The following is a 22,581-nucleotide window of genomic DNA, read 5'->3' on the forward strand; positions in this document are numbered from 1 at the left end:
AATCTCTTCTTCCATGGCTTTACTCTTGTCCACATCTTCTAATGCATCTCTCACTAATTTAGGTTCTTTCATATTCAACAAACATGTATCATTTCTCAATCTGTTTCTTGTAATCGGTCTAACATCTTTATCTCAAATAATTTGTGTAGCAGGATGATGTCTTTTGACATATTTGGACAATCTTGGTTTAGCTCTAGTTTCTTCAATTTGTCCCTCAACTTAAAATTCATTGTGTACATCTCTATCAAGTAGTTCAACATCTTTGCTAAATGCTAAATCTAAATGTGCTTTAGCTTCATTCTATAACTCAACATTTGAATGTAACTTAGTTCCTAAGTGCAACTTGACATTCATAGTGTGTGACTTAGTGGTCACTGAAACTTGTTTTTGATTTGTAGCTTGATTTGCAACATCTTCTTTAGCAAACATACCTTCATAAGAGTATACAAATGAGTTGTATTATTCTGGTTCTTTCATAGGTTTAGCCCCATGTATTTCTATATACTCATCAAAGCTTGCATTTGCACTTTTCACAACTTTGTTAGTGTTAGTATTTAAACACTTATAAGTACTTCTATACCTTAAAGTACTTTACATTGGGTGAGTATCCATACCATAATTCAAAACGTTTTGAATGAATACCTTTACTGACTTGTATATAGTTCAAGCTATAGATAGTTGTACTTATAGATTCTCTCAAGTATTTTAAAACAACATTTTTCTCCATCATGAGTGTTCTAAAATAGTCCATTATAGATCTGTTCCTTCTTTCAACAATTCCATTTTGTGGAGGGGTTCTAGGGGTAGATGTCTATCTTTTGATTCCTTTTTCATTACAAAATATCTCAAACTCATTTGATTTGAATTCTCCTCCTTTGTTAGATCTCAAAAACTTCAAAATTTTACCAGTTTCCTTCTCAACTCTTGCTAAGTACCACTTAACATTTGGAAAGCATTTGATTTCTATTTCAAAAGCATAACTATCATCATTATAGAATAATCATCAACAAATAGGTATGTGAAAGATCATGGTGTGCCAAGAAGTGGTGATATGAAAAACATGTAGTTTTGAAATGCCTAAAAGCATTTCAAAATGTGCTTTGATTTTTTTCCACCCATCCTAGTACCAAACCAAAAATGTAATACATTGCCTAATCAGGTATCCGATTTGAGAATAGGTATTCAATTTGGGAACAGGTATCTAATTTGAGAACAAGTACCCAATATATGCTCCCAAATTATGGCACCAAATTTAAGTGTAAAGGGAGTGGGGACCAATTTTTAAGATAAATATAGATTTTTATTTACCAAACTCAAAGGGGGGACTACTTTTAAGTTACATCAAGTCCTAGTATAATATAGTTATAGCATAAATTGGGTAGGAACCAATTATTATATATAGTTACTAAAATTTATTATATAGTATTAGACAATAATAATAATTTTATATATAATTATTACTTATTATATATTATTATACAGTTATATATCATATATTACTAACCTAAGTTAATAAACTATATGATGATGATGTATGTTCCTAGGGGTCCCCCCAGGGATATACATGTGTTCTAATGAGTGAGAATGGGTCATGGGATACCCTAGTTATATATCATATATATTATTATTATATTATATATATATATATATATATATATATATATATATATATATATATATATATATATATTAGTAACCTAAGTTAATAAATTATATAATGATATATGTTCCTATGGGTCTCACTAGGGACATACATGTGTTCCAATGAGTCCAAATGGGTCATGGGATACCCTATGACACTTTTTGACCCATTATATGACAATATATCTTCCTAAGGGTCAAAGGATGCCTACGAACATATATTGTGTATTTCAATGGGTACAAAGAGGTTATGGAGTATCCTATGATCCATTTCAGCCTAATACATAGTAACATATGTTCCTAAGAGTCCTAAGACCCTTATAGACATATATGTTGTGTTCCAATGGGTCAAAAGGGTTCATAGAATATCATATGACCCTTTCAACCCATTATATGTCAACATACATTCTTTGGGGTCATAGGACCCCTAGGAACATATGTTGTAATGTAATGGGCTAAAAGGAGTTATATGGTATCTAATGATCCCTTTTGACCCATTGGAACACAACATGTATGGTTGTAGGGTATTAAGACCCCTAGGAACATATGTGATCACATAATGAGTAAAAGTTTGACCCATTGGAGCACAAAACACATGATGATAAGGGTTCTAGGACCCCTATCAACATATATTCTTGTGTAATGTGTCAAAAGGGGTCATGGAATACCCTATGACTCTTTTCTACCCATTAAAAAAAAGAGGTATGTCCCTAGGGATCATAGGATATCTTATTACCTCTTTCTATGAATTGGAACACAACATATATGTCCCTGGGGGCCCTAGGATCTCTAGGAACAAAAGTAGTCATGTATTCAATTGAAATGGGTCATAGGTTATCCTATGACCCATTTAAACCCATTTCAACACAACATGCTTATCCCTAGAGGTCCTAGGACCCACAAGAACATATTTTGTCATGTAAAGGGTTGAATGGAGTCATAGGCTATCATTTAACCCAATTCAACCCATTGGACACAACATGTATGTCCCTAGTGGTCCTACAAACCCTATGAACATATCTTATCATGTAATAGGTCAAAATGTGTCACTACATGCCCTATGACCACTTTTTACCCATTATAACACATCATGTATGTCCCTAGGGGTCCTAGGTACCTTGGGAACATACATCTTGTGTTTGAAAGGGCCCAAAGGGGTCATAGGGTTCCCTACGACCCCTTTTGACCCATTAAATGATAACAAATGTTGATAGGAGTACTAGAACCCCTAGGAAAATATATCATGTATTCAAATGAGTGAAAAGGGGTTATAGAGTATCCCATGACCCCTTTCAATACATTATATGACAATATATTTTCTTTGGGGTCCTAGGACCCGTAAGTACATAAATCATGTGTTTAAATGGGCTGAAAAAGGTCATAGGGTAACCTATGACCTATTTTGACCCATTAAATGATAACATATGTTCCTAAGCATCCTAGGACCACTAAGAAAATATATCATATATTTGAATGAGTTGAATGGGGTCATAGAGTACCCTATGACCCCTTTCAACATATTTCATCACAACATGTCTTTCAGGATTCTAGGACACCAAGGAGCTTATTATAATCATTTGTATGGGTCAAAATGGGTCATAGTATAACCTATGATCCTTTTCAAAATATTTCATTAGAACATATATCTATAGAGGTCCTAGGACACCTAAGAACATATTATAATCATTTATATGGGTCAAAAGGGGTAACAAGATAACCTATGACCCATTTTAATACATATCATTACAACATATGGCTTTAGGGGACCTAGAACTCCTAGGGACATATTATAATCATTTATATGGCTTGAAAGGGGTCATAGGATAACTTCTGACCCCTTTTGACATCTTTCATGACAACATATATCGCTAGGGGTCCCAAGACCCCTGGGGACATATTATAATTGTTTATATGGGTTGAAAGGGGTCATAGGATAACTTATGACCCCTTTCAACATCTTTCATGACAACATATTGTAATACCCCAAAATTGGCTCATTGTCATTATCACTAATTCTGGTCTATTCTGATCAATCCTAAGACCTATTATAATAGGCAATTCTCATTCTGCTACTCGCTACTTGACTTAATTGTCGGATGTAGAAAACCCTAATCTACATTCATCATACTCATTACTTAATCCCTATAGTACGCACTCACATTAGCCACATTAAACCTATTTGATTTCAATTTAATTTAATCTAAAGTATTCATAGTTTATTAAATTAAATTATCTCCTAAGGCTAATGTACTATGAGATTAAATTTATTTAATGTAATAAATACGCGTATCTCAATTAATTAAAATGAATTATTTAATTAAATGGGGAAGTTATTTATAATTAATTAAATGAAATTATTTAATTAAATGGAGAAGCTATTTCTAATTAATTAAGAAAAATTATTTAATTAAATAGGAAGCTATTCCTAATTAATTAAAGTTATTTGATTAAATAGAAAAGTGTCTTTGATTAATTAAATCAAATTATTTAATTAAATAGAAAATATATTTATGAGAGCATATCTCATTTTATTAAATTAAATATCTCTCTTAAGGGTATGTGCAGGATCATGGTGTACCAAACTATGGCCTTAAGTGGCAGTGAAAAATCAGCAAATCAGGTTTGTGTCAACTTGACACATAATTTTGAAGTGGTCATGGACTTTATATCAAAAAGTTGTAAGAAAATAATCTGTAAGAAATTGAATGTAGTTTTTAAACTACTAGGCCTTATCAGGAAAAAAAATAATTAATTGGTCAAAAGTTTGAATTTTAATGCAGTACTAAGAAAATTTCAGGGCCAAAATAAAAAGTAGGTGTATGTTTGACCACCTTAATCAAAATCAAATCATAATATTTTTTTAATATAATTATAGATATGAAAAGTAGACTCATGTCCGGATGTGACGCATATTTTTCAGTATTTTTATTCCAAATAAATAATTAAATATGAATTTTCTACCAAAATTTTTTCGGAAAAAAAAAAGTCCCATGTCTGACCACCCTAACTAATAGAAAATTTTACCAAATTTAAATTATTATTATTTTCTAATACTAGCCAAAGTATAGAATGTGACACAAATTTTAGATTTAAAAAATGTTATACCGTTTGAAAGTTATAGCTATTTTTCAATCAGTATGTCAATCAACACTTTACAATTATCTTCATTGATAATTAACTAATAAATACTTATCGAACTCAGAATTTGACAAAAATTATATTGATGGAATCTAGAGAGCGATATTAAAAAACTCTTTTTGTTTTATTCAATTTCGATCAAAATAACATTATCAGACGGCTACCCGAAGTCTGAGTATCACTAAAACCCTCTTCAAACACGTCTTTTGGGTTGACCGGGTAGGCTTGGTAAATACCAAGCCTAATCGGATATCCGATTCCAAATTGAATATTCGATTTAAAATCGAATATCCGATTATAAATCTGATATCCGATATATTGCGATTGGCAAATTCAAAATCCCAACCCATTTTGGAGGGAAAATTGGATTTAAACATCATAGCTTATTATTTATAAATTATTTCACTTATATATATATATATATATATATAATGTTAAGATATAAGATATAATCTAGCAATATATAATAATATATTATGTTAATCTTATTACAATCTATAAATATAATTTATATTATTATTATTTTTAATAAATATAATAATGTAATATATATATATATATATATAATACATATTATATATTATTATATTAATATGTATGTTATTAATATATATATAATAACGTAATATTTTTATTAAATATAATATGTATTATATATTATTATATTAATATGTATAATAATATAATATATATATATATATATAATAATGTAATATATTAAATATAAATATATAATATTTATTATATATATATATAAATATTTATGTTATTAATATATATAATAACGTAATATTTTTATTAAATATAATAACGTAATATATATATATAATTATATATTATTATATTAATATGTATGTTATTAATAGATATGTATATTATTAATATAAATGAGTCAAAAGGGGTCATAGGTCAACCATTGACCCCCTTTGACACATTAAATGACGACATATGTCCTTAGGGGTCCTAGGAGTCCTAGGAGCATATTACAATGATTAATATGGGTCAAAGGGGGTTATAGGGTGACCTATGACCACTTTTCACCCATTAAATGATGATATATGTCCCTACGGGTCCTAGGACCCCGAGGGACATATTTGAATCGTTCATATGGGTCAAAGGGGATTAAACGACGACAGATGTCTTTAGGGGTCCAAGAACCCCTAGGGACATATTCGAATGGGTAATATGGGTCAAAGGGGGTCATAGGTCCCTTTGACCCATTAAATGATGACATATGTCCCTAGGGGTCCAAGGACACCTAGGGACATATTCGAATGGGTAATATGGGTCAAAGGGGGTGATAGGGTGACCTTTGATTCTCTTTGACCCATTAAACGACGACATATGTCTCTAGGAGTCCTAGAACCCCTAGGGACATATTCGAATGAGTAATATGGATCAAACAAGATCATAGGCTGACCTATAACCCTCTTTGACCCATTAAACAACGACATATGTTGTTAGGGGTCCTCAGACCCCTAGGAACATATTCGAATGGGTCATATGGGTCAAAGGGGGTCATAGGGTGATCTATGACCCCCTTTGACCCATTAATGACAACATATGTCTCTAGGGGTCCTAGAACCCCTAGCGACATTTTGAATTGTTCATATGGGTCAAAGGGGGTCATAGGGTGACCTATGACACCCTTTGACCCATTAAACAATGGCATATGTCTCTAGGGGTCCTATAACCCCTAGGAACATATTCGAATCATTCATATGGGTCAAAGGGAGTCATAGGGTGACCTATGACACCCTTTGACCCATTAAACGATGACATGTGTCCCTAGGAGTCCTAGGACACCTAGGGACATATTCAAATCATTCATATGGGTCAAAAGGGGTCATAAGGTGACCTATGACCCCCTTTGACCCATTAAACGATGACATATGTCCCTAAGGGTCATGGGACCCTTAAGGACATATTTGAATCATTCATATGGGTCAGAGGGAGTCATACGGTGACCTATGACCCCCTTTGACCCATTAAATGACAACATATGTCCCTAGGGGTCCTAAGACCCCTTGGGACATATTTGAATGGGCCATATGGGTCAAAGGGGGTCATAGGGTGACCGATGACCCCCTTTGACCCATTAAATGATGACATATGTCCCTAGGGGTCTTAGGACCCCTAGGGACATATTCGAATCGTTTATATGGGTCAAAGGGGGTCATAGGGTGCCTTATGACCCCCTTTGACCCATTAAATGATGATATATGTCCCTAGGGGTCCTAGGACCCATAGGGACATATTTGAATCGTTCATATGGGTTAAAGGGGGTCATAGGTCTTTGACCCATTAAACAATGACATATGTCCCTAAGGGTCCTAGGACCCCTAAGGACATATTCAAATCGTTCATATTGGTCAAAGGGGGCCATAGGGTAACCTATGACCCCCTTTGACCCATTAAATGACAACATATGTCTCAAGGGGTCCTAGGACCCCTAGGGACATATTCGAATGGGTAATATGGGTCAAAGGGGGTCATAGGTCCCTTTGACCCATTAAATGATGACATATGTCCCTAGGGGTCCTAGGACCCCTAGGGACATATTCGAATGAATAATATGGGTCAACGAGGGTCATAGGGTGACCTATGACTCTCTTTGACCCATTAAACAATGACATATGTCTCTAGGGATCCTAGAACCCCTAAGGACATATTTGTATGGGTAATATGGGTCAAAGGGGGTCATAACGTGACCTATGACCCTCTTTGACCTATTAAACGATGACATATGTGGCTAGGACTCCTCGAACTCCTAAGAACATATTCAAATCGTTCATATGGGTCAAAGGGGGTCATAGGGTGACCTATGACCCCCTTTGACCCATATGAATGATTTGAATATGTCTCTAGGGGTCCTAGGACCCTTAGGCACATATTGAAATTATTCATATGGGTCAAGGCAATCATAGGTGACCTATGACCCCCTTTGACCCATTAAACGATGACATATGTCTCTAGGGGTCCTAGAACCCCTAAGGACATATTCGAATTGTTCATATGGGTCAGAGGGGGTCATAGGGTGACCTATGACCCCCTTTGACTCATTAAATGACAACATATGTCTCTGGGGGTCCTATAACCCCTAGGGACATATTTGAATCGTTCATATGGGTCAAAGGGGGTCATAGGGTGACCTATGACCCCCTTTGACCCATTAAACGATGACATATGTTCCTAGGGGTCCCGGGACCCCTAAGGACATATTCAAATCGTTCATATGGGTCAAACGGGATCATAAGGTGACCTATGACCCCCTTTGACCCATTAAATGATGACATATGTTGCTAGGGGTCCTAGAACCCCTAGGGACATATTCGAATTGTACATATGGGTCAAAGGGGGTCATAGGGTGACCTATGACTCCCTTTGACCCATTAAACGATGACATATGTCCTTAGGAGTCATTAGACCCCTAAGGACATATTAAAATTATTCAAATTGGTCAAAGGGGGTCACAGAGTGACTTATGACCCCTTTGACCCATTAAAAAATGACATATGTCCTTAGGGGTCCTAGGACCCCTAAGGACATATTCGAATGGGCCATATGGGTCAAAGGGGGTCATAGGGTGACTTATGACCCCCTTTGACCCATTAAACAACGACATATGCCCTAGGGGTTCTAGTACCCCTAAGGACATATTCGAATCATTCATATGGGTCAAAGGTGGTCATAGGGTGACTTATGACCCCCTTTGACCCATTAAACGACGACATATGTCCCTAAGGGTCATAGAAATCCTAGGGACATATTTGAAACGTTCATATGGGTCAAAACAGTTCATAAGGTGACCTATGACTCCCTTTGATCCATTAAACGATGACATATGTCCCTAGGGGTCATGGGACCCCTAGGGACATATTCGAATTGTTCATATGGGTCAAAGGGAGTCATAGGTTGACCTATGACCCCCTTTGACCCATTAAACAACAACATATGTCCCTAGGGGTCCTAAGACCCCTAGGGACATATTCAAATGGGCCATATGGGTCGAAGGGGGTCATAGGGTCACCTATGAACCCCTTTGCCCCATTGAATGACGACATATGTCACTAGGGGTCCTAGGACCCCTAGGGACATATTTGAATCGTTCATATGGGTCAAAGGGGGTCATAGGGTGACCTATGACACCCTTTGACCCATTAAACTACGATCTATGTCCCTAGGGGTCCTAAGACCCCTAGGGACATATTTGAATCGTTCATATGGGTAAAAACTTGTCATGGGGTGACCTATGACCCCCTTTGACTCATTAAACAATGACATATGACCCTAGGGGTCCTAAGACACCTAAAAACATATTCAAATTTTTCATATGGGTCAAAGGGGGTGATAGGGTGCCCTATGACCCCTTTTGACCCATTAAATGACGACATATGTCCCTAGGGTTCCTAGGACCCATCGAGACATATTTGAATCATTCATATGGGTCAAAGGGGTTCATAGGGTGACCTATGAACCCCTTTGACCCATTCAACGATGACATATGTCCCTATGGGTCCTAGGACCCCTAGGGACATATTCAAATCGTTCATATGGGTCAAAGGAGGTCATAGGGTCACCTATGACCCCCTTAGACTCATTGAACGATGACATATGTCCCTAGGGATCGTAGGACCCATAAGCACATATTTGAATCGTTCATATGGGTCAAAGGGGGTCATAAATTGACCTATGAACCTCTTTGACCCATTGAATGATGACATATGTCCCTAGGGGTCCTAGGACCCTTAAGGACATATTCGAATAGTTCATATGGGTCAAAGGGGGTCATAGGGTGACCACGACACCCTTTGACCCATTAAACGATGACATATGTCCCTAGGACACCCATAGGGACATATGTCATCATTTGATCGGTCAAAAGGGGTCATAAGTCACCCTATGACCCCCTTTGACCCATATGAATGATTCAAATATGTCTTTAGGGGTCCTATGACCCCTAGGGACATATGTCATCGTTTAATGGGTAAAAGGGGGTCATAGGGTGTCATCGTTTAATGGGTCAAAGGGTGTCATAGGTCACCCTATGACCCCCTTTGACTAATATGAACGATTCGAATATGTCCCTAGGGGTCCTAGGACCCTTAGGGACATATGTCATCGTTCAATGGGTCAAAGGGGTTCATAGGTCACCCTATGACCCCCTTTGACCCATATGAACGATACAAATATGTCCCTATGGGTCCTAGGACCCCTAGGGACATATGTCATCATTTAATGGGTCAAAGGTGGTCATAGGTCACCGTATGACCCCCTTTGACCCGTATGAATGATTCAAATATGTCTTTAGGGGTCCTAGGACCCTTAGGGACATATGTCATCATTTAATGGATCATAGGGGGTCATAGGGCACCCTATCACCCCCTTTGACTCATATGAACGATTTGAATATGTCCTTAGGGGTCCGAGGACCCCTAGGGACATATGTCATCATTTAATAAGTCAAAGGGTGTCATAGGTCACCTTATGAAAAAATTTTACCCATATGAACGATAGGGACATATGTCATCCTTTAATGGGTCAAATGGTGTCATAGGTCACCCTATGACCCCATTTGACCCATATGAACGATTCAAATATGTTCCTAGGGGTCCTAGGACACCTAGGGACACATGTCATCGTTCAATGGGTCAAAGGGGGTCATAGGTCACCCTATGACCCCCTTTGACCCATATGGCCCATTTGAATATGTCCCTAAGGGTCCTAGGACCCCTAGGGACATATGTTGTCATTTAATGGGTCAAAGGGGGTCATAGGTCACCCTATGACTCCTTTTGACCCATATGAATGATTTGAATATGTCCTTACGGGTCCTATGACCCATAGGGACATATGTCATCATTTAATGAATCAAAAGGAGTCATAGCTCACCCTATGACCCCCTTTGACCCATAGGAATGATTTGAATATGTCCCTAGGATTCCTAGGACCCCTAAGGACATATGTGATCGTTTAATGGGTCAAAGGGGGTCATAGGTCACCCTATGACCACCTTTGGCCCATACGAATGATTCAAATGTCCTTAGGGGTACTAGAACCCCTAGGGACATATGTCATCATTTAATGAGTCAAAGGGGGTCATAAGTCACCCTATGACACCCTTTGACCCATATGGCCCATTTGAATATGTCCCTAGGGGTCCTAGGACTCCTAGGGACATATGTCATCGTTTAATTGGTCAAAGGGGGTCATAAATCACCATATGACCCCCTTTGACTAATTTGAACAATTTGAATATTTTCTTAGGGGTCTTATGACCCCTAAGGACATATGTCATCATTTAATGGGTCAAAGGGAGTCATAGGTCACCCTATGACCCCCTTTGACCCATATGAACAATTCGACTATGTCCCTAGGGGTTCTAGGACCCCTAAAGACATATGTCATCGTTTAATGGGTCAAGGTAACCTATGACCCCCTTTGACCCATATGAACGATTCGAATATGTCCTTAGGGGTCCCAGGACCCCTAGGGACATATGTCAAAGTTTAATGGGTCACCTATGACCCCCTTTGACCCATATGAATGATTTGAATATGTCCCTAGGGGTTATAGGACTCTCAAAGACATGTCTTCGTTTAATGGGTCAAAGGGGGTCATAGGTCACCCTTGTAGAACAAGATTTAGTGTGCAAATAACATTAACAATAAGAGAAACATTCACAAACTAAAACTAAATTCACATATAAGCTTAGACAAAGAAAGCAAACAAGAAGTGCAAACCTCAAAAGAGAAAACACTCCATGCTTCTTTGATTTTGTAGATGTGTCCTTTGATGTGGATGTATGCTCAATTGCTTGCCCAATTGCTTCAATAGTGGAGATGGGTAATGGAAAATTGGTATCCTTGTGAGCTCTCAATTTGGCATTATAAGGTTAAGATTGATGACTTTGGTTCTCAAAATAGCATGGTAACTTTAGCTCAAGGATTGTGATGATATGGCTTGGGAGGGGATTCAATTTATAGGCCAAGGGGTAGAGGGATGGATGGCTTAGATGCAAGGAGAGATGAAAGCTTAAGGAGGGCTAGGATGCACTCAAAGGAGAGCACATGGATTGTTCTTGTTTAGCACCAATGGGAAGGTGACACTTGTCAAAAGGAGGATGAGTGTGAGAGGATAGGGTAAGGGGTTGGTTAAATGCATGATGAGGGAGATTGAGTATGGAAGAGGGATGTAAGAGTCATGAGTGGGCTTGTAAGAGTCTTTTATGGTTTGTAAGAGCACTCATGGCTTGGTGGTTGGGATATTTTGGAGAGGGGACTTTGATTTGGTTTAAGAAAGTCTTAAACTTGTTTAGGGAATGTGACAACATTAGGGGGTGGATTAGGCTTGGGTTTAGGATTAGATTAAGGATGTTAAAGATGTGCAAGTGGATGGCATTAATGAGGTTGTGTGAGTTAGTGGCTAAGCTAGGTTAGTATGGGTGGATGGGGTGGATTAGGCTAAATGGAGGATTAGGGATAGGTTAGTGGTTTTTAGATTTGAGGATTTTTATTTATCAAATAGATTTATTTAATAAATGGAGATTTTTTGAATTAGATAGGAGAAAAGGATTTAATTGATAAATGATAGATTATGTTAGGAACCTGTGTGTTCCTTCTGTTTATTTTGTTAGAGTAGTGTTGTTGGACGCATATGCTTTGTAAGTCGTCCCGTGAGTATATTTTATTATCCCACATGCATAGGTAGTATTACTTTTCTAGATCGTACCCAGTATATAAGAATAGGTTGAGGCCCTTGATGGGTACGGACGAATTTATTGTATTGAGCTTGCTCAAAGGAGGTTACCCCCTCGAAGTGGCCTGCGATCTGTAGATTCATTCTGAGTTCTGCTATCACTTGGTATTCTGTTATTTCGAGCATTCTCACGATATTGCTATAAGGAGGTTCTTCACAGATTATTTGATTTATCAATTTAGGACTATAGATGATTAATTAAATTAATCAGCTAGGGGATGGAAAAGGATTAATTAAATAGAAATTTAATTAATGATGTTTTTAGAGATAACTAAATAGGATTACTAAAGCGGTGTAATCAAATTTAGGTGTCTACATTTTTCCCCTCTTTGACATAGTGTTGAGACAACACTATTTCAAAGAAATTCGAGTGAAGACGACATGAGGAAGATGTTTTAGCAAGAAGGTTGCCCCAGTCTCAGATAAGAAGAGGAGAGACTAGACTTAGATGATGCCCCCTCAAGAAGGCAACAGAGAGAGAAATGAGGCTCGATGGCTTCTTGAAAAGTACAAAAAATCAAGCAGAGACACAGATTGGCAAAGAGGAGGGGCTGAGTTAGCTCAAACTCTCACTACAGGAGAATGATAAAGGAGAATTAGATGCACAATAGTAAAGCAAGCTTAAGACTTTCTAGGATTGGGGGGGAGGATGGAGGAGCAGAGCACTATAAAAGGAATCCATTGTAGGGAGATGGATGATGGAATGATAAAGCTGATGCAATAGGATTTCAAAGAGTCAGATTGGCGGAAGATGGGTTTCGAGATCCCTAGGACTAGGATTGTGGATCTCGAAAGATGAGGCTTGGTGGATTAATTTGATTAGTGGATCCCTAAGACTAGGATTGTGGATCCCTAAAACTAAGCACGATGAGTGATTCAAAGATATACTGATGCATAAGCTGAGAGAGGAGTGATAGATGTTGGAGATGGATGGGGGATAATGGAGATGAAGGGAATCCATTGAAGCATTTTTGAGCAGGGGGGGTACTTCAAAGAGAAGTAACACCATGTAGTTGAGCACTAGATTTTCTATAGGACTGTTGGTTAATTGCCAAGGTTACCAAGAACATCAAGGCCTTTTCACCAACTATCCAGAGGACTGACGAACTGACTCAAAACAAACATGCAAGGATTGCCCCAATATCACACATGAATCCCAGAGGAAGCAGTGTGGAAATGACACTGGGTAACCTAAAAGTAGAAAAGAAAACAAGAAAAAGACATGATCAAGACCTAATGCTCAGATTGCCCCATTTGCAGTATACCATGATAGGGAAGATCGTGGAAACCTTGAGGAGGGAACAAAAAGATTGCTTGGAAAAGATATTTCAAGACCCAAAAGGGAAGATTTCAAATCAAAAGAAAGTGAAATCCAAAAGAGAGCCATTTACCAATGAGATGGGTAGGACGAGGTACGAACTGACCAAGATCAGATATGAGGAAAGCTATATCCTGCAAGGATCTATCGGAGAGCACCTATGCTAATGGATCTAGATGAGTGATGCATCCGGCAAGCTGAACTAAGAACGATAACACTTTGGTGATAGGAGATCTAGCTAAAGGATGCATTGGAATAGCTAACCAAGATGTGCGATGTGTGCAAGATGCTGATCAAGGATGAACTGACACGAATGCTGGATAGATACAATGGTACTAAGCTAAAGAGGATGTACAAGCTGACGGACCAAGATATGTTACAAATGTACAAGGTTGTTCATGTTTGGGTTTTGTGAGATGCAAATGTTTGTGAAGGGTGGGATGTCTATAATAGTTGATAAGCGGATAGGTAGATGGTTTGCGAAAAGCTTGAGGAAAATGGGGTTCTTTGTGTGCATGTGATAGGATACAAACTAGGATACAAGATTATTTACAAGCTGGAATATGGTACATGCTTTGGACAAGATTCTAATATACAAGCTATGGTACAAGATTTACAAGGTATAATACAAGCTTTGGTACAAGATTTACAAACTGAGGTACAAGATTTTACAAGCTGTACAGGAGGTATTTACAAGCTTCATTAGATTTTGGATATTTGGTTGGAACACCAAGGGAACAAGAAGGTGTTTTTATGAGATGGTGGGTGGATGGATGAGGGATAGGATAGTGATAGATAATGGATTAGTCTTAGTACACAAGGTGTCTAAATTACCAGGTTTTCACCAAGGTACCTATCCAAGGTGCTTGAATTGCCAAGTTTTCACCATTGGACACTTATTTATCTTTACTATTTTTTTGTATTTTTCAAAAGCTAGGTATACCAAGCATCTTCAAGCATAGAACTTCTTGAGATGAATGATGTTAGTAGGATCATTCAAGAGTTCTCCTTCTATTGTAGATAGCTGATAGGCTCTAGAGCCAAAGGAGGCAGTGACAACATAAGGACCAGGCTAGGTAGATTCAAACTTGCCTTTCTTTTCTCAATCTACTTGGACTTTCATATTTTCTTTGAGGACCATGTCACCTGGCTGAAAGTGTCGTGGAAGCACCTTCTTTTTGAAATTCCTTTTGAGATGAGTTTGATAGACTGTGAGATGATCATAAGCTTATTGTCACTTCTCGTCTAAGAGATCTAGTTGGGTGAGCCAAGCTACTCTATATTCTTCATCTAATATTTTCCCTCGCAAAGATATGCACAATGAGGGAAGTTCAACCTCTATGAGTAGTACCGCTTCGGCACCATAGACTAAGGAGTACGGAGTTGTTCCTGTGGATGTATGGAAGGAGGTTCAATAGGCCCATAGAGCTGGATTTATTTTTAGGTGTCAATCACGGCTGGAATCATTGACAACTTTCTTTAGGATTTTGAGGAGGGTTTTGTTAGTTGCCTCTACCTGGCCGTTACCTTGTGGGAAATATGGGCTAGAAAAGCAGTGATGGATGCGAAGGGAAGTGCATAATTCTTCCATGTTGAGATTTTAAAAGTTACCTCCGTGGTCAATGAAGATGGTGGATGGGATACCGAAGTGGAAAACAATGTGGCACAAGATGAACTTGGAGACCTGAACTCCTGTAGCTGAGACTAGGGGGACTGCTTCCACCCATTTAGTGAAATGGTCTATAGCTATTATTATCCATTTATTTCCATTAAATGAGAGAGGTTTGATGGTTCCAACTAGATCAAGGCCCCAACAAGCGAAAAGCCAAGGTGGTGCAATAGGCTATAGATCTTGTGCTAGAGCATGCACAAGATTTGTGTGCTGCTAACATGGGAGACACTTTCTAACAAAGTCACAGGAGTCTTCTTCAATGGTAGGCCAATAGTAACCTGGTCTAAGGATTTTTCGTGCTAGGAAAATACCACTCATGTGGGCATTGCAAAGTCTGGAGTGTACTTTTAACGCCATTGCAGTCTCATTTTCATCTAAACATCAAGAGAGAGTATCATGATAACCCCGACGATATAGGGTATTGGCTATGATAACATAGTGAGATAATTTTTGGATGAGGTTCTGGCATTGGGTACATGTGAGGTGAGGGGATATGATACCATCGTTAAGGTAAGCATGAATTTCATGGTACCAAGGGGATTGGGGACCAACCAAGATACAAACAAGGTTTGAATCCTCATTCGCATAGGCGGGTGTGAGGAGCTGCTCGACTAAAAACTCATACTGTGTAGCTGCTTGGGAAATTTCCAAGAGCGAGCTGATAGTAGCCATAGCATCTACTACTTTGTTCTGCATTCGAGGTACTTGTGCAAACTGAAGCTTTGTAAAATTTTGGGTTAGCTGATCAACTAGCTCTTTGTAGGGTAATAGCTTTTCATCTTTGGTTTGATATTCATTTAGGACTTTCTTGATGATGAGCTGAGAATCGCCAAAGATTTGTAACTCAGTGATATTCCATTCTGCAGCTATCTTTAATCGTACTACAAGAGCTTCATATTCTGCTATATTGTTGGTGCTAGGGAATTGTAGCTTGAAGGATTTTGGAATGTAATCTCCTTTAGGTGTAACCAACAATATTCCTGCCCCTAATCCATGAGATGTGTATGAGCCATCAAAATAAAGTTTCCATGGGGGCTATTCTTCAATTAGACAGATATGCTCATCTAAAAATTTTGTGATCAAAGGGTATGCATCTATTAGAGGTGCATCAGCTAGGTGATCTTCTATAGCTTGCCCTTTGATTGCCTTTCTGTCCACTTACTGGATGTCAAATTTGCTAAGGATCATAACACATTTGGCCAAATGGCCTATAAGTGTTGTTCTAGAGAGCATATACTTGAGAGGGTCAATCTTGGAGACTAGTTGGATGGTATGACTTAGCATGTATTGGCGAAGCTTTTGCGTTGAGAAAACAACTTCCAAATAGGATTTTTCCATAGGAGTATAATTGAGTTCATAACCAAGTAGGGTTCTACTGATATAGTAGATGGCTCTTTCTCTGCCATAGTCATCAAGCTGTGCTAGAAGTGCCCCTAGAGTAGTAGGCATTGCTGATATGTACAAAAGTAGGAGACGACCAGGAACTGGTGGAACCAAGATAGGGGGATTGGTGAGATACTACTTGAGCTGATCTAAGCTGTGTTGACATAAAGGATCCCACTTGAAGTTTTCATCTTTCTTCAGTAAATGTGAAAATGGCGTACACTTATCTACAAGCTAGGAGATGAAGCCCCGAACGGATTGAAGCTTTCCCTGAAGAGAGTGAAGCTGTCGCAGTGTTTGGGAAGGAGGCATGTCTATGATAGCCTTAACCTTCTTGTGGTCGATCTCTATACCTCATTTAGAAACTATAAAGCCTAGAAGCTTAACAGATGTGACCCCAAAGGCACACTTCTTAGGATTCAGCATGAGATAATATTTGGCTAACCTATGAAAGACTTTCTCTAGGTCAACAAGATGATCCATGAAGGTATGAGATTTGACCAAGATATCATCCAAGTAATCCTCCAAAATGCTATGGATAAGATCATGGAAAATGGCTATCATAGCTCTTTGATAGGTAGCCCCAGCATTCTTTAGGCCAAAAGGCATCATGTTGTAGCAAAATGTTCCCCAAGGGGTAGTGAATGTTGTCTTATGCTGATCCTCTTCTGCAATCTTGATTTGATTATACCCAAAAAATTCATCTATGAGGGACAAAATTTCATGTCTAGCTGTAAGATCTACAATCATATCTATGTTGGGCAAGGGAAAATCATCCTTTGGACAAGCTTTGTTAAGATCTCTGAAATCAGTGTAGATTTTGATGTCACCGGAAGGCTTAGTGATAGGGACCATGTTGGAGATCCACTCTGAGTAGTCCATAGGTTGGATAACCTTAGCAGCTAACATTCTTTCTAATTTAGCTTTGACCAGTAATGCCACCTTGGGGTGCATTTTTCTAAGCTTTTGTCTGACGGGCTTGATCTTTGGATCGACTGCAAGATGATGAACTACAAGCTTTGGATCAAGCCCTGGCATATCCTGATACAACCATGAAAATTGGCCAATATTCTCTCTTAAGACCTCAAAGAGGAGGTCAGATTGGTCTTGTGATAGGGATGCGGCAATGTGAACAAGTCTGTGAATCTCTAAAGAACCGATGTTGACTTCTCTAGTATCCTCAATTAGAATAGAAGACACCTCTGGTTGATTATCTTGAGGAGGCAATGCTAAATCCTCATGTTCTTCTTGTGACTCTAGATTTTCTTGCTGAGGGGCTTTCTTTGCTACCTTAGCTAGTCTTGAATTCACCCTAGTTCCAGTTTTTGGTGTATCTGAACTAGGTTGGGGATTTTCTCCAAAATACCCCTTGGGATCTAGCTTACAGATATAGGCAGAATCTAGCTTTTTTTTCTTGTGAGGAGTTTCGGATCCCATGAATCTCAGAAGTGCTTCCTCTGATGTGAACTCATCAATGTGTATGATGCTTGGTTGGTCCCAATCTATGAGTTGTGGATGGGCGAGTGGTAGGTCAATGAGGTGGATGGATAGTTCTTGGAGAACAGAATCTCTGAGGGAGATTTGGTCTGGGATATCATCGTAGGCTCTCTTTTCAACTTCTTCAAGAATGTCTTCAATTTCGACAAGGTTGTGGTGAATGTTCAAAAAAGTGTGACCATTCTCATTGGTGCCCCCAATTGTGGGTATGCCAAAGCCAAGACCTAACTTCGATTCCCACTTGTGTGCGTCGATGGGGCACTGCATGCCTCTTTCTTCTGGTCCTAGACCACCACCTTGATAGTTCCATTTGTCAGTGATGAGCTTATGTTCTTGAGGATACTTCTGGCTGAAGTGATCAAGGCGTTCTTGATTTCTTAGAGGTGCATCCTTATGTAACCAATTGTTGATATTTGGAGTGAGCTCCTCATGAAGAGGGATTTTTGAGGATACAAAGGTTGTTGGGCCAAACTGTTTGTATCAAAGAGGTGGAATCTCCTTAGCTTTGTGATATGTTGATCGTCCATGGGCATGTGGATCAAGTGGGAGTGCCCCGACAGCAAATGCATTTGATAGACTATACTCTCCACAGCCTTTGTTATTGATCTTCACAGTAGATAGGGTGGAGGCGAGGATGGTTTCTAGGTCATTACAAGTATGGGATGAACTGGCGATGGTTGTGCCGATATCAATTCCAGGGAAATGGTTTGTATATGAAGCTTCAACCACATTACAGTAAGCAGAGGGTTCTAGATTGGCGTGGATGGTTACCTCAGTGCCTTGATGCAAAAATTTGATGCACTGATGGTAAGTGGATGGAACAACTTTCATGGCATGAATCCATGGGCAACCGAGGAGGATGTTAAATGGTAGATTTAGATCAATAACATGGCAGAGTGTTTCTTGGATGACTGGTCCAACCTTGATTGGCAGCAAAATAGTTCCTTTTGTGGTTCTTTCCAAGTTGTCATAAGCTTTGATGGTGATAACCTCACTGATCATATCTGCTTTAGTATACCCAGCTTGTTTTATGAATTTTAGGGTGCAAATATTCAAGGCTGATCCATTATCTATCATTACTCTTTTCACAGCAAAATTGGATACCATGATGGTTATGTGAAGCAGAAGGGTGTGATCTGGCTCGACCACGGGTATGTCAGTGGGTTTGAAAGATAGGTCACATGAGGATGAAAGGTGTCCAACAAGATTATGAAAATCAGTAGCGTTGATATCTGAAGGGACACAGAATTCTATGAGAGGATTTTCAAGGATGTCTTTATACATAGGACTAGTGCGGAGAAGGTCTAAAATGGAAATTTGGGCTGGCATGTTCCCAAGGTGTTCCAAAATATTGTACCAACTTTTTGATGGAGCTGATGGTGCTGATGAAATTGGTGGGCCTACGATGTTAAATCGTGCTCTTCGAGTGGTGACTGCACACTCGTTGTTTGGTCCTCGATATTGATAACATTGACAGAAGGCTTTTTCTTAGATATACAACCTATGAGGCTACCATAGTCTATATAGGATGAAGTGTGGTCATTGTTCTTCCCATGCTATTGGTTTGGCTGGCGATTTTTGGTGTTGTTGTTGTTTTGGATAGGTGCTTTTCTAGGATTTTGGTTATTGTGAGGAGGAAATGCATTTTGATAGATCTGCAAGCTTGCATTGGGAGAGGTTTTTTCTCCAACTGTGATTTCTTTCTGATCAATGAGGTCCTGCACATAATCTTTCTATTTCATGCATCTGAGGGTGGTGTGACCTTTTACCCTATGAAATTTGCAGAACTCATTGTCTTTGTACCATGCAGCTTTGGATTGGCTTGGGTCAATTTGCTGGGTAGGAGGAAATTTGATGAGGTTTTCCTTGACTAATTTCTCAAAAATGACATCCAATGGCTCACCAAGGGGTGTATAGTTTCTAGGTGCAGGATGGAATCTGGGTTTTTGCCCTGCATCTACATTGATGGCATAAGCTTGATTGCTAGACCCTTGAAAGTTGGGTCCTGGATTGTGGCTTTGATAGCTTTGGTGATTTTTTTGTTGGTAGTTGATAGCTTATTGGTTATTTGGTTGATACAGTGGGTTGGGTTGATCTTGGGAAGGCCCAACAATATTCACATGTCTCGTATCAATAACCCCATCTGTTGCAACGTGCTTGTTTTTGTTCCAATACCTAGACTTGTCATTGGAATGTGATTGATTTTGGTTGGCCTCCTTGTAAATCTTGACCACACCATCTTTAATGAGTCCTTGCTCAAGGATCATTCATTTCTCTTTGATATCTTTATAGGTCTACAAACAGTTCATGGTCATGTGGTGAGCCAAGCTGGGATGGGCATTATCAATAAACATTTTCACCACATGGCGCTCTAGCAAGGTGCAGGATATGCTGGTGGTAAGGGTTTGCCATCTTTGCAGGTATTCGGAAAGGCTTTCTCCACCTTTTTGCTTAGTGTGGACAAGGTCAACTATTGATAACTCTATTTCAACAAGATGGGCATATTGGGCTACAAATGCCTCTGACAATTTAGCGAAGTTTTTAATTGTGCCATATGGGATTCTATATAACCATTCAAGAGCTGGCCCAGCCAAGCTTTTGGGAAAGAGGCGTAAGAGGAAGACGTCACTATATGCCACTTCTTGGTAGTGCATGTAAAATTCTTTGATGTGGGTGACAGGGTCTCCTTTTCCTCTAAATTTGTCAAATTTAAGTATCTCAAAATGCTTGGGGAATGGAGTCATAGTAATGGCTCTATCAAATGGATAAGGACACACAGTCTCAAACTTGAATGTTTTTGAATCATTCCCTTCTTGGATGGCTTTCAGAGCTATCTTCATGTGTTCCCATTCTGAATAGATAGGTGATGGCTGGGGTGACCCCAATGTAGGAGTGCCTTGATGTAGGTATGCACTAGATGGGGCCACTGAATATAGATGCTTGTGAGGGATTTTCTGATAGGGATTGTATATTTTTTGGGCAGCTACATGGTTGATGACGGGTTGCTAAGATGGAGGTGGCACATATTGCTACATGTACTGCAAGGCTTGTTGTTGATATGGGATTTGAGGTTGGGATTTAGGAACATAAGCTGGCTGTGGGATAAATGGATTTCTTTGTGGAGGTATGGTATAAGATGGTTGTGAAGCTTGGGGAAAGGATCGGGGAGCTTGTGGAACTTGACTTTGGATTTGAGAAGTTTGACCAATATATGTGGGTTGCGCCCCCATTTGGGATGGTATCTACAAATAATTGGTGGTTGGCTAGGGTGGTGGATTACCTCCTAGAAGTGGCATTGAAAATTAGTTGGTAATAGGAGGTAATGGATTAGTTGGTGGTGGAGGTGGCAGGAATTGAAAGCTTGGGAATGGAACTGATGGGGTTTGATAGCTTGGTGGCTGGATTTGAAAGCTTGGTAGAGTGGTGGTAGGAGCTTGGGTCACTTGAGAGCTTGGCAAAACATTGGTGGTAGCTTCTGGGGTTTGATAGCTTTGTGGAGTGAGGGTAGTAGCTTGTGGATTTGTGGTTGATTGCACTGAGCTCCAACGACCTAATAGAAATGATGGAATTGTGCTTTGGGATGTGGTGAACAAGCTGAGGGTGATGAAAGGTTGATTACTTGGCCCAATAGGTGGCATTCTTGTTGTATATTGCTGAGGTTGGCCAAAGATGCTAGCGCTGATTTGGGAGATGGGTGGATTTGGAAGGCTAGGTTGAAGAGCAGCAGCAGCAATAGTGAAGGGAGTGAATGGTGAGGTATTTTGGGCAAAGATAGTTTGGAGTGGAGAGGTATGAACCAAGGATGGAGTGGTGGTGGCTGGGTTGGCTTGCGGAATGGAGATTTCAACTTGGGTGGAGGATGGTATGTTTGGGTCTGTTGGATCATATGGAATCGCTTGAATCTCTTCTTTTGGCACATATTGAGGATAATTTGAATCATAAGAGCCTATGGGTGATGGTAGCTTCTCGAACAATGGGTGAGATGGATCTGATAATGGAGGAGGTCTTCCAAAGTCGAAGGCTCCTATATTGTCCCTTCAAAAGTTATCCATGATTGTTTCTTTTTTCTTGTCTATAATGGCATTCACCAATACTGCATTTTCTGGTTGGTTCATGAAAGCTACAATGTCAGTAGGTGATGGTATAGTGTTCTCTGGGCTGGAGGATGGTTGAG

This window comes from Cupressus sempervirens, chromosome 5, assembly GCF_028749045.1.
Source record: "Cupressus sempervirens isolate cs-2001-9-10 chromosome 5, ASM2874904v1, whole genome shotgun sequence".
Classification (NCBI taxonomy): Eukaryota; Viridiplantae; Streptophyta; class Pinopsida; order Cupressales; family Cupressaceae; genus Cupressus; species Cupressus sempervirens.